Below are 14,997 nucleotides of genomic sequence, written 5' to 3'. Positions count from 1 at the left end.
AACCCCATGACCGCTAGCTAGGTGTTATTGCAAAGTGCAATTCTGTCCCTTCCTGTCCCTAATAGGCTGCAGCTCATCCGTCAATACGGTCAGGAACTTTCTTCACTCCGCTGGTATCCCGCAGTGGCTTGCCCACCACATCTCCGCACGGCAGTCTATCCATAGAGACGGACGCTGTCCCTAAGCTGGTTCCCTACCTAAAACTCTTGCACTTTATCAGTAAAAGGGATAGTTTGCAGCGGTATACAGGGTGAATTGAAATCTTGGAAATCTTGGTCATCAACTGTCAGATGTGCAAAAGTTGGTGCCGCTTGGTCTGCAGTCTTCTGTAGGACTTTTCTCAGACAGGGGAGGACACAACAAACGAGAAGAGCGAGAATAAAAAGAAAAATTAGTAATGCCATACCAATGTGAACTAAAGCTTTTTGCCACCCTGTCATCCACCCAAACCACCTTTCCCAGGGATCTTTTACCCCAGAATTCCTTTTTAACTCTTCAGAGAGCTTATTTAATTTCTCTATGGCCAAGGCGACTTTACCATTAGGACCTGTGTTTTCTGGGATGTATGTACAACAGGTCATGGTGTCGGGCAGTATTTTACATACGCCCCCCCTTCTCAGCTAGGATAATGTCTAAGGCCATTCTGTTCTGGAAGGACATCTGGGATGTGGCCTGCAATTGTTCGGCTAAACCCTGGAGGGTATCTCTGGTGTAGTTGACAAAGCGTTGTTGGTTGTAATAAATGTAATTAATCCAATTTAAATTCTTGTTTGCAGTAACTATGGTAAAAAGTGATTCAAACCCCGCAGCAACTTCATCTCTTGCTTTAAATTCATTAGGCACCCCAATGGCATCAATATAAATGTGGGGGTCAAAACTGCCTCTTACTGGGGCTTCACGCTTAACCTTGGCTGGTGTGTGTATGGACTCATGTATGTCAGGGTGTGTGTCAGAGATAATATGTATGGGCATGATGGCTTTAGCCAGAGTACACTCCCCCCACCATTCCTTGTCCATTCTGGATCTTAACTGTAAATCCCCACACAACCAGTATATATCTCCTAATGACCTAGTATGGAATTGTAACAGGTACATAGGGACAGTTCAGTAGGTGGCACAATATCCTTCGGAGAAGTTACCCATGAACTTACCAATTCCGTCATAATTGGCATAACAGGTGTAGTTTCCCTTATAGATCGTAATACCATCTGGGGGTTTGACATCTTTGATTAGGAGGGGGTATTCTACTGTCCATGCTTTGCAGAGGGACCTGTTATAATTGTAATGGTAGGCAAAAAGACTTAAGACGCAATTTTCTAGTTCTAATGGCAAAGTCAAGGGTACAGTGCCGAGGTGAGGCCGGGCGCCACCACACACATAGCATGCGGTTCTGTTATGTTTGTTGGCATTATATTTCATCCATTCCAACCATAAATTAACATCATTAAAACCTGTTTCAGCGGCCATGGTATCTTCAAAGGTGGGATTAGCAATGGCCATCATGTCTTTAAAGGACTGGATGTGTGGTTTTAATGGGTTTTAGACCATGTGGGTAGCCCCTTGCCACTCTGGAGAGTGGCACATATCTTTTAGGTAGAAGTGCCCTAATTTATTACAGGAACCTTTCTTCCAATACATTCCCATTACATACTGGTCTGCATCCGTTGGACTGGGATGCTCTATGTTTAGAATGAATTTCATGGGTGTACCTCCTCCAGGTTTCCTTAAAGTCATTCTTTGGAGGAGGGATCTACCATGGTCATCTACCTTAGATAAGGCACTTTTGGGCTTGTAACCCCAGGCAGGCCCAGCATTCCACCCTGCAGCCCCCCAATGGTTACAGTTATGCCCCCATTGTTTGTCAACTACACAAACATAGGGGTCTTTTACATGAGGTATATCTCTATAGATGGTTTGAATTTGTGACGTAGGAAATGGGCAGTCTACAATGTCACAATAGTCAAAAGTATATGTAGCCACTCGGGTACATGAGGAATTGTACCAGAAGGTATACCCACTGGCATCTTTAGTAATGGCTACTTGTTGGGCCTTAATTAGGCTAATTAAGGTGATAATGTACCAGGGGTACATGGTTGTGCGGTGTCTGCTTCCTCTGGGGCAGGAGTCTTCTTGCAATGGGAAGCGTGGATCCAATGTGGCCTGCCAGCCAACTTGACGGAGGTTGAAGTGATCAGGAGAACTTGGAATGGTCCGTCAAATCTTGGTTCCAGGGTGTGTTTCCGCACAAATCTCTTGACCAGGACCCAATCTCCGGGAAGCAGGCTGTGGGTACCCGTATCAAAATCGGGATCTGGAATTGAAGAGAAAACTTGGGCATGTATTTTGTTCAAAGCACTTGCAAGTTCAGTCACATTATCTACCAAAACATCAGTTTGAAGCTGAAGCTGTTGGGGGTAGTAACAACCTAGTCTGGGTGCAGTCCCAAATAGAATCTCATATGGGGATAGTGAGTGCTTCCCTCTAGGTGTGTGTCTAACGCTGAATAAAGCTATTGACAAGCTTTCTGGCCAGGGCATCTTTGTTTCTTGTGACATTTTTAACATTCTAGCTTTTAGGGTACCATTCATGCGTTCCATTTTGCCACTGCTTTGTGGGTGGTAAGGGGTGTGGAAAGCTAGGGTCACCCCCAGAGCAGTCCAAATTTCTTTAGTCACTGTTGCTGTAAAAGCTGGGCCCTGGTCACTCTCAATAACTTCTGGGAGTCCAAATCTACATACAATATCTGCAAGTAGACGCTTTGCTGTTGTCTTGGCAGTGATATTGGCCACTGGATAGGCTTCTGGCCATCCTGAAAACATATCCACTATCACTAGTGCATATTCATGGGGACCACTCTTTGGCATTTGTATGTGGTCAATCTGAATTCTCTGGAATGGGTACATAGGCTTAGCCAGGTGTTTCAAGGGCACTTTGGTTGGTTTTCCTGGGATGCATTTTGCGCAAATAACACAGGCCTTGCAAAAGTTGTTGACCAGTGTAGTAATTCCAGGTGCTTCATAATACTTCTGTATGAGGGCAGCCATTAGGTCTTTTGACAGATGTGCAGGTCCATGTGCCAATTGGACTACTGCTGGATATAAATTCTTAGGGAGGCAGAATCTAAGATTGTTGTAGTAGACTCCATCTTTTAGGACTGCTCCTTTCTTTTTCCATTTCTGTATTTCTTCAGGGGCAATTGCAGCTTGCTGTTCTCGTAGGATTCTTAGGTCAGTAGGAAGAGTCTGCAAGGTAAAAATAGGAATTTCTTTGTGTCCGGACACCCCTTCATCCACTTCCTGCAATTCTCTTGCCGCTTGCTTAGCAGCCTGATCAGCTAAATGGTTGCCCTTTGCTTCATCTGTATCCAATTTCCCGTGTGCCTTCACTTTCAGAATGGCCACTTCTTCTGGGAGTAGGAGGGCATCCATTAGTTCCTTGATTGCAGAACTGTGTTTGACTGGCGTACCGGCAGTGGTAAGAAATCCTCTTGTTTTCCAAATTAATCCGAAGTCATGTGCCACGCCCAATGCATATCTTGAATCAGTGTAGATGTTGGCGCGCTTTCCTTCAGAGATCTTGCACGCTGAAGTCAGGGCTTGCAATTCGGCTTCTTGTGCAGACATTGTTGGTGGTAAAGATGATGACTTGATAATTTCATCTGTTGTGGTTACGGCATATCCTGTGTGGTATTTTCCTTCTTCATCAGCATACCTTGAGCCGTCCACAAACAGAGTGAGGTCAGGATCTACTAGTGGATCCTCATGCACGGTTGGTAGATGTGTTGTCTCCATTTTCATCTGTTCAAAGCAGTCATGAGGTGTCTCTGGGTCATAGTCATTTACTATGACCAGATCTTGAAATTCATTTTCCAGGAAGTGGCGTGGCCATGCTTCTAGATGGTCAGTTGCTGGGTATTTGACAACGCCATTTTCCTGTAGCTGTGATTCATTCATGGTGGCCCATAATTTTGCCATGGGCCCAAGATCATTCCATGATCTTGTCTTTAACTTGGTGACAGGGACATGTGGAATGGCAATGTCCCAATGATGATACAAATGTTTGAATTCTGAAGGTAGATGAATCAAGACCATGCTGTTGCCTTCAGAGTCACAGTAGAAGTCTTGTGAAGTAAGTTTCACCTCTACCAGATGATAGAGCTCATCTTCATAGCAAGGTTCAGGAGTGATGTTTGGCTTGTACCACATGGTACAGAAGGCATATCCTGCTCCATCACAGAGAAGTGTTTGTCCGTCATAGAAGGATAAATCGGGATGCATCTTCTTGATGGTGCCAGCAAGAAGGAAAATATAGGTTTCATCCATGATAAACCCATAGTAAATACCCCCCCTCAGGAAGTGGGAAAAGGGTGGATGGATTGAGAACCTGACATCTTTGGATGGTGATGTTGTCAGGTAACAGGAGATGACATTGAAGACGGAGGTGTCTGGCAGGAGAGACATGCTTGAGTTGTACTTGGTTGATGATGGCAGAAATGTCATGAGGGGCCAAAACAACTAGAGGGTGGCCAAGGACCAGGTCTGCAGTTCTTTCAATTAGTTCTTTGGCTGCAAAAACGGCCCGAAGGCAAGAAGGGGTTCCTCTGGCCACAAGATCCAGTTGGCAGGAGAAAAATCCAATAGGCCTTTGTCGTCCTCTAGATTCATGTGCTTGGGTAAGAACTCCTGTAGCATGGCCCTGTCTTTCAGAGACAAATAACTTGAAGGGTTTGGTATAGTCTGGAAGGCCAAGGGCAGGAGCAGATGCAATAGCACGTTTTAGAGTGCAGAAGTTGTCATGGGCCTCTGTGGTCAAGCAGAATGGGTCTGATTTGAGGGTATCATAAAGTGGTTGCATGAGCAGAGAAGCTTCTGGGATCCAGGCACGGCAGTAGGAAATGAGGCCTAGAAAGGCATATAGAGACTTTGAAGTCCTTGGAGGTGGAATATCCAGTACTGCTCTAACTCGGTCACGGGTGAGATGTCTAGTACCCTGAGATAGGCAATGGCCAAGGAAGATAACAGTAGGTTGACAGAATTGAAGCTTGAGACGTGAAGCTTTACATCCTTGTTCTGTTAAATAGCAAAGGAGATTAATTGAGCATTCTTCTGTTGTGGGTATGTCATCTCCACAGAGCAGCAAATCATCCACATACTGAAGCAAGACAACCTCTGGATGGTCAGATTGCCATGGATCAAGAATAGAACACATGGCCTTTGCAAATTGACTTGGGGAATTTTGTGCCCCTTGGGGCATGACAGTCCGTGTATACTGTGGTTTTTCATGTGTGAAGGCAAACAGGTATTGACAGACTGGATCCAGGGGTACACTGAAGAAGGCATTGGCCAGATCAATGACTGTGAAGTACTTTGCAGAAGGTGGAACTCCAGAGAGCAGAGTGTGTGGGTTTGGCACAATAGGGGTGTCCAGGACTGTTGCTTCATTCACTGCACGGAGGTCCTGGACCATTCTGTACTTCTCTGGTTCTCCTTTGGGTGTCTTTTTCTTCACAGGAAACAACGGGGTGTTGCATGGTGATTCACATTTGACAAGAGCACCCTTCTCCAGGAGTGCTTGGATTTGAATTGTGATAGCTGCAGCTTGTGCTGGTTTCAAAGGGTACTGTGATTTCCTTGGTAACTTTGCTCCTGGAATGAGTTTTACCATCACAGTTGGGACTTTTAGGTGACCTATGTCCTCTGGGCCTGTGGACCATAGTTTTGCAGGAACATCTGTCTTTAGTGAATCAGGGAAATTAGATCTCAGTTCTTTTGCATCCCCACGGGGTTGTTCTAAATGGAGCATCAGAGGCAGGGAGCACAAGGCTGAGGTGTCAGAAACAGACAGAGGGGTAGATAATTCTACCTGTCCATCTGGAGTGAAGATGATAGATGCCTGCAGGCGTGAAAGAACATCAGCGCCTAACAGGTTAATGGGGCATGTGGAGGACACCACAAAACGAGCAAGCAAGCTAGGATAGTTGCCAACCCGTAAGGGAGTTGTTAAAGGACTTTGTCTTGGTAGGCCATCCACTCCTACACAGGAAACATCCATTTTTGACAGAAATGAAGGGTCTGGCAGGTCTTGTTCTCGTAGAACACTTCGGGCTGCACCTGTGTCAACAAGAAATGTAGTAGGTTGTCCTTCAATGGGTAGGGTCACAGTGGCAAGTGGCCCCCCTTGATCCCCTGAAGACACTGCCATGACAGGGGTTAATGACACAGGCTTGCCAATTTCCTAATCATCTGGCTCCTCAACAAGTGGAATGGCTTTTGGGGCCTTGGGGGCAGGAGCAGACTTGATCACTTTCTTGGGTTCTGGGCACTCATTTTTGAAGTGTCCTTTTGCTTTGCAATTGAAGCAGAATCCATCCTCGGGTCTGGTTGCTCTGGGAACAGTGCCAGGACAGGACACCATAAGGGGAATTGGGCTTTCTTGGAGTCTGAGCAGATTCTAGTCCCCTAGCAACTTGGAGTAATGTATCCAGAGGAACAACTCTAAATTCAGGGCGTGCAGCAATGATTCTCTTGCGTATAGATTCTTTAATACCTAGGACAAAGGCACCGGACAGCATTTGAGAATGAATCTTATTAGTAAGATCAAATCCCAAATCTGTGAACACCTGAAACAGTCTTGCATGGAACCTTTCCACTGATTCTCCTTTTTCTTGTACAATATCAGTAAGGCCAGCAGCCTGATCCACAAGTTTATCCTTAGCCCAGTCCTTTAGCTGGTTGCAGAATGCTATTCCTGAAGAGTAATCAATATCAGTCTCAAGCAAGTTTGTGCTGAGGTGGCGGGCTATGCTAGGCCAGTATGCATCTCCGGCCTTAATGGCACAAATGCTTAGTAAATCACGCCATGCTGCGGAATAGGTCTTTTGAATCTGAACTATCCCTCGGTAAAAAGGCATTGGTTGCTTTTCTGGGTCAGGGAGTGATTTCATCAGGGCACTAGCCTGAGTGGGATTAAAAGAAACATATTTAGGAGGGGCCTGCTCTCCCCGGCCCATATGTCCGAAGGGATCATCGAGGGAACAGCGAGGCTGAGGCTCTATGGCATCCGGTGAGCCCTGGTAACCATGAGAGCCAGCCTCTTCATACTCATCTTCGTATGTGACCTGGACCCCTCTGGGAAGTGGAGCCACTTGAGGTGTCAGGACCGGGGGATATGAGGGGATCCCGGATGCCGGGGTGGCCAATGGGTTATGAGCTCGGGGTGAGAAATCATTAGGAAGTACCGGCATTAGGGGTGCTGGATCACTGGGGGCCGCCATATTGGAGGCGTGAAAGGAAGCTGCGTTAGCGTCAAGAAGGGTAGTGGCGGCCATCTTGGATGTGGGCACATCCGGGGCAGACTGTATCGGGAAGGGCGTGAACGGGGCCTGGGGTGTGGCTAGGGAAAGGAAGTAGGGATTGTTTGGATAGGACAGGGTCACGGGGTAGGGGTAGGGGTATGGCCAGGCCATCTGGGCAGGGGCTAAGGCGGAACCTGGGGAGGGCGGGATAGCTGGGCAGGTATTAGGAAGGGAGGTGGGATATCCGGGGTAGGGAAGTGAAGGTGGGGAGGCGGGAACTTGGGCTGCGGGAGGAGTGGGCAGAAGGGAGGACGGAGAGAGATTAGCAGAGGCAGGTGTAGTAGGAGGGACCGAAGCGGGTGTAGTAGGATGGGTAATAGCAAGTGAGGAGGGGTTAGTGGACTGGGTGGATGCAAGTGTTAGGGTAGGATTATTGACAGAGAGAGAGCGTAGAGAAGGAATGACGGATGAAATAGCTGGATTAGACAGGGAAGTTAGTGCAGGGATGGATGAGGGTGATGGTAGTTGTAGGGATGATGGGGGGGGGGGAGAATAAAGATCCATCAGAATTCAGGACCGGGCAAACAGGGGCGATGACGGGATGGGTGAAAGTAGAGACAGACACAGGAGTTTGAATGACTCCCAATTAAGACAACATTTCAATTGAAATACAGTGCATGCATCACAGTTCAAATAAATTCAACAGTAATCCCTTTCCTTTACTCATGTGGCCTAAGCCACGTCCCCCAACCTCGTAGTGTCCCCGCTCGGAGAACGACTTTCGTAAGTCTCACTACCAGCGGCCACGGAAAACAGCTAACACCGGCCCGAGATCCGTAAGCCTCCCCCGTTAAAGTGGACCGATAAACGTGACCACCACCTCCCTCACTCCCGTAGTGCCCCTACGGACCCACCCGTAAGTCTCACTACCACGTGGTGATGGAGACAGCAATGCCTGCCCGAATCCACGCGCCACAAATAAAATTTGAATGCCACCAGCCTCAGCGCTCGAGGCTGGAGGGTACCACCTCTCTGCAAGCAGAGCAATGTGCACAATGAGGCTAGCTAGGCTATCAAAGTGACACCATGGGGAATCCCCAGGAAGCAGTGAGTCTACACCCCTCCACAGATTCCCCCCTCCTCTATTTCCTTACTGCTGCAGCTACCCAGCACCTAAAAGAGGTAAACAGGCAAAAGAAGACCCACAGGAAAACTTCCACAGGTCCACCCCCCTTTTTCCTTACAGCCACAGCCACGTGGCTCCTAAAAGGGGTAAACAGGCAACAGAGGACCCCCAGGAAAACTACCACAGGTCCACCCCCCTTTATCCCAAAAGGGGTAAACAGGCAAACACTCTACCCGGGCACTTAAGCTAAAGACAGACCAATACAAACACACCCAGGCAACAGATAGGCAAAATGCAGGTAAACAGGTGGGTAACAATAAGGCACCGGGCAAGTTATTACCTGACTTTGATGTCCTCCCGGTAGCAGTCACAGACACTGGGACGGGTCAATCTAAGGGTCTGGAACATACCGGCTAGGCTCTGCAGCAGTCTCTACCGTGTACTGGGAGGTGATCAGTCTCCTTTCCTTCCCCCAAGATTCCTCCGTCCAGCAGCGTCTTCTGGGACGGCTTACCGGCCAAAGGCCATAACCCGGTGCCCCACATTGGATGCGCCAATTGATATAGATTATTTTAAGCAAACAAATATGTTTGAATGACTATCTGTTCCTGTCCAAATCTGAGATGATTAAATTGCGTATACGCAGAAGTAAATTCACACTGACACACGGAGTTCAGGTTAAAAGAACTTCGAGAAAATTTAATGGCATCTGGTTAAAAAGCGGGCTCGCAGACCCTTATAAGAGCAATATTACATCATCATAGAATATCAAGATAACAACAAATAAACATCATTAATTGGGTTAGGTGTTAAGTGGCTATGTCAATACCCACCCATCAATATTATTAATTGGCTTAAGTGTTAAGTGGTCGGCTACATGACCTCCCACCGAGAGTGGCGTCATCTTGGACACGGGAGTGGACACGATGGCCCAGGCGCCATCTTGCTAGCACGAGGCTTTACTCGATGGGAGGGGGGCTTTAGGCGCCATTTTGAGTAGTTAGTGATGTTAGATTCGAGGTCAGGTTCAAGGCTTTTTAGTGAATGGACATTTCATTAGTACAGTTCTCATGATCTAACTATGGCATACATTTTTATTACAGGAACTTGACAATTCCGGTGTTACTCATATCCTTCTAGAAAATACATTCTCTTTCTAATATTCTAAATGCTGTTAGGAAAATCTGTCATATAATGAAGTTAATGGAGTTAATGGGTAAATTTAATAAAGGTTTTAATAATTCTACAACAAGGGTACCTGTATCCAAGTTCTCATGTGTCTGCTTTTAAAGCCCTCATACAGCTGAAATTATAACCATCTCCGGAAGTGACATGACTTCAGGTGCTTCTACAATACACCAAATATACTTAGGAAAAACACACCATACATGACATATATGCATAAATATCATAATAATATTATATACATTGTAATAAACATTAAACGATGGCTAATTCCTACATCTGTGAGTTATTACCGCGCATGCGCATTATATGGCGTGTAGTATCATACTGCCATCTTAATCGCTGGCACTGAAACAGCCACGTGTACGCAGTCTATTGTCAGCCGCGCATGCGCATTATACTTGTCCGGCACTCGAGCTGCGCGTGCGCACTGCGCTCCCTATGCCCATACACAAAAGTTAAATACACATACATAATGCCCTTAGTGCCCCCAGACTAGGGATCGACCGATATTGATTTTTTTAGAGCCGATACCGATACCGATATCCTGTGAACTTTCAGGCCGATAGCCGATATAATTTGCCGATATTCTGTACATTTACCATTTTGGAAAATAAAAAACTATTTCTAAAGGTAAATGCACAAAATATACATGCCACGTGTAGTGGATGCAGTGTGTTTAGACAGGGGAGCTGTGTATGTGTGTGTGTAGTGGATGCAGTGTTTGTGCAGTGTGTGTGTAGTGGATGCAGTGTTTGTGCAGTGTGTGTGTAGTGGATGCAGTGTGTGTAGTGGATGCAGTGTGTGTGTGTAGTGGATGCAGTGTGTGTGTAGTGGATGCAGTGTGTGTGTAGTGGATGCAGTGTGTGTGTGTGTGTAGTGGATGCAGTGTGTGTGTGTAGTGGATGCAGTGTGTGTGTGTAGTGGATGCAGTGTGTATATAATGCAGTGTGTGTTTGTATAATGCAGTGTGTGTTTGTATAGTGTGTGTGTGTTTGTATAGTGTGTGTGTGTGTATATAATGCAGTGTGTGTGTATATAATGCAGTGTGTGTGTTTGTATAGTGTGTGTGTGTATATAATGCAGTGTGTTTGTGTAGTGTGCATTATATATACACACACTGCATTATATATACACACACACTACACAAACACACTGAATTATAAACACAGTGTGTTTGTGTAGTGTATGTGTATAATAATAGTGTGTGTGTGAGGGGGCATTTTTTATTAAAACATTTTTTTTTAATTTTTATATTAAATTATTTATTTATTTTTTATATATTGAATTATTATCATTTATTTGTTGTTGTCCCCCCTCCCTGCTTGTTGCCTTGCCAGGGAGGGGGGATATGTTAATCCCTGGTGGTCCAGTGGCATTGGCTTAGCTGGGGGAGGGGAGGGAAGTGGGGTGGGCAGCAAGCGTTTACTCACCTCCGTGCAGCTCCTCCAGCTCCCCAGTGTAAATCTCGCGTCAGAGCTGGCCGCGGGTCTCGCGAGATTTACACTGGGGAGCTGGAGGAGCTGCTGGGAGGTGAGTAAACGCTTGCTGCCCGCCCCTCCAGGACCGCCGGGCTTGTAATGAGCCTGGCGGTCCTGGGAGGTATTATCGGCAATATCGGTATCTATATTGGCCGATACCGATATTGCCGAAAATACCGAATATCGGCCGATTATATCGGTAAAACCGATAATCGGTCGATCCCTACCCCAGACCTATCCCTCTGATAAAAACCATCAGAAATAGCCACAGCCTAACTCAAAAGGGCTGAAGAGATACAGAATAGTAAAAACCAAAGAAAAAGTTACCTGTGCTCTCTCCTTAATCCCTATGTATATTTAAACAAATGGAGGTCATTTCGTTACTGCAATGGCCTTTGGAGGGAATGCCCGCCTGCCAACGTCAAGGCAGACCCCCCCACATGGGATGGGCAGAAGCATTGTAAGCCATTGGAGTAACTAAATGACCTCTGTTTGTTTAAATATACATAGGGATTTAGGAGAGAGTGCAGGTAACTTTTTCTTTGGTTTTTACTGTATGTATTGGGGCTGATGTGTACTGTGGTCGTTGCTGCTGCCCAGGAGTGATGGGAGTGAGCGCAGGACTTGTTTTTTTTTTTTATTTGGAGATACATAATAGTACAGGGAAATGTGTGATACTGGGCGAAATCTGTGCCTGGCAATTATAGACCTGTGCTCGGAAAATATTTAAAGGGTTATTAAGGGATAATATTCAGAAATTCATTGAGATAACATTGTTATTGGCAAAAATCTGCAGTGTCAACTATCTTAATTGCATTTTGCGAAGTAGGTGATGTAAAACTAACTTAAGTGCATTCTATGAAGAAGTATGCAGACTAGATCGGGGTGTTGTGAATGTGATGTACTTGGATTTTGCCAGGGCGTTTGACACAGTTCCACACAATCGGTTAGTGTTCAAATGAAAAGAAATTGGTTTAGATGAAAATTCTTGTTCTTGGGTCAGAACATACAACATTGACTTAAAGACAGAGGTCAGAGAATTGTCATTAATGGTAAATTTTTAAGCTGGATAAAAACTGGTAGATGGTGTCCCTCAGAGTTCTGTTCTGGGACCACTTCTATTTGACATGTTTATAAATGATCTTTAAATAGCAAGGTTGAACTTGATGGATGCATATCTGTTTTCAGCCTATGTAATAGCAAATGTAACGGAGCTCCCTGTACCCCTGGCTGTGTACCTCTGCCAAGGACCACTTCCTAGCTGGAACAGGGGAAAAACCCCAGCACCTCTGCCCACAGTCGCCGTGGCTTGACTGGGGCCCTGGAACCACTCCCTCCTGGCAGGGCCGCCATCAGGGGGTGACAACCATGACGGTTGTCACGGGCCCGGCGGCCCTGGGGGGCCCGGACTGCTCTGGCAGTCCTGGGCCCCACTTTCCCTCTCTACACACATAGATAGCGAATATCGCTATTTATGTGTGCAGCCGCGGGCCCCCGGCTCCCTGTTACCGCAGAGGGGGCCCAGGCAGCACACAGCCTCTTCTCTTCTCCTCTCTGCTAATAACTCTTGCGAGACCCGGTTGCCATGGCAACGCTCCGCGGGTCTCGCAAGAGTTATTGGAGAAGAGGCTGTGTGCTGCCTGGGCCCCCTCTGTGGTATCAGGGAAGCCAGGGGGCCCCCCACCGGACCACCAGGGATGGAATTTCCCCCCTCCCTGGACAAACGTAAGCAGGGAGGGGGGAGCAATAACAAGAGTTATTAATGATTTTTTTTTTTTAATTATGTTAAAATGCCCCTTCCTCCCCCTCCCCCCAGATTGCACATTTACACACACTACATACACTGACACAACACACACACACTACATACACTGACACAACACACACACACTACATACACTGACACAACACACACACACTACATACACTGACACAACACACACACACACTACATACACACTGACACAACACACACACACTACATACACACTGACACAACACACACACTACATGCACTGACACAACACACACACTACATGCACTGACACAACACACACACTACATACACTAACACAACACACACACTGCATACACTGACACAACACACACACACTGCATACACTGACACAACACACACACACTACATACACTGACACAACACACACACACTACATACACTGACACAACACACACACTGCATACACTGACACACACACACACACTACATACACTGACACAACACACACTGCATACACTAATACAAAACACACTGCATACACTAATACAAAACACACTGCATACACTAACACAACACACATACTGCATACACTAACACAACACACACACTGCATACACTAATACAACACTCACACTGCATATACTAAAACAGTGCATACACTAATACAATACACACACTGCATACACTAACACAACACACACACTACATGCACTGACACACCACACACACTGCATATACTAAAACAGTGCATACACTAATACACTACTACAATACACACACTGCATACACTAACACAACACACATACTGCATACACTAACACACCACACACACTGCATATACTAAAACAGTGCATACACTAATACACTAATACAATACACACACTGCATTCACTAATACAACATGCACTCTGCATACACTACACACTAACACACTCACCGCATCCACTATACTGACACACACTCTGCATTCGCTACACATTAACACACTCTGCATTCACTACACTAACACACACTCTGCATCCGCTACACACTAACACACTCTCTGCATTCACTACACATTAACACACTCTCTGCATTCACTACACATTAACACACTCTCTGCATTCACTACACATTAACACACACTCTGCATTCACTACAAATTTACACACACACTACATTCATTACACTGACACACTCTGCATTCATTACACACTAGCACACACTCTGGATTCAATATACTAACACACACTCTGCATTCACTATACTAATACACACTCTGCATTCACTACACTAACATACACTCTGCATCAACTGTACACACAGCATCCACTACACAAACATCCTGTATTCACAGTACACACACTACATCCACCACAAATTGAAACACTCTGCATTCACTATACACAGACACTGTGTCTAATACACACTACATCCACTACAGACACTGCATCCACTAAACACATTTCATCTAGTACATACAAACACTACATCGCTGTACACACACTACATCCACTACTCAAACACTCTCTGCATTCACTACACATTAACACACTGCATTCACTACACTAACACACACTCTGCATCTGCTACACACTAACACACTCTCTGCATTCACTACACATTAACACACTCTCTGCATTCACTACACATTAACACACACTCTGCATTCACTACATATTTACTCACACTCTGCATTCACTACACATTTACACACACTCTGCATTCACTACACACTAACACACACTCTGCATTCATTACACACTAACACACACTCTGCATTCATTACACACTAACACACACTCTGCATTCATTACACACTAACACACACTCTGCATTCACTAAACTATGCACACACTCTGGATTCACTATACTGACACACACTCTGCATTAACTGTACACACAGCATCCACTACACAAACATCCTGTATTCACAGTACACACACTACATCCACCACAAATTGAAACACTCTGCATTCACTATACACAGACACTGCGTCTAATACACACACTACATCCACTACAGACACTGCATCCACTAAACACATTTCATCTAGAACATACAAACACACACTACATCACTATACACACACTACATTCACTACTCAAACACACTCTGCGTTCACTATACAAACTGCATCCGCTACACAAACACACACTCTGCATTCACTGCACAAACAGTATCTAATACACA

This window comes from Pelobates fuscus, chromosome 7 (genome assembly GCF_036172605.1).
Source record: "Pelobates fuscus isolate aPelFus1 chromosome 7, aPelFus1.pri, whole genome shotgun sequence".
NCBI classification, from domain to species: Eukaryota; Metazoa; Chordata; class Amphibia; order Anura; family Pelobatidae; genus Pelobates; species Pelobates fuscus.
Note: the sequence above shows the minus strand (reverse complement) of the source record.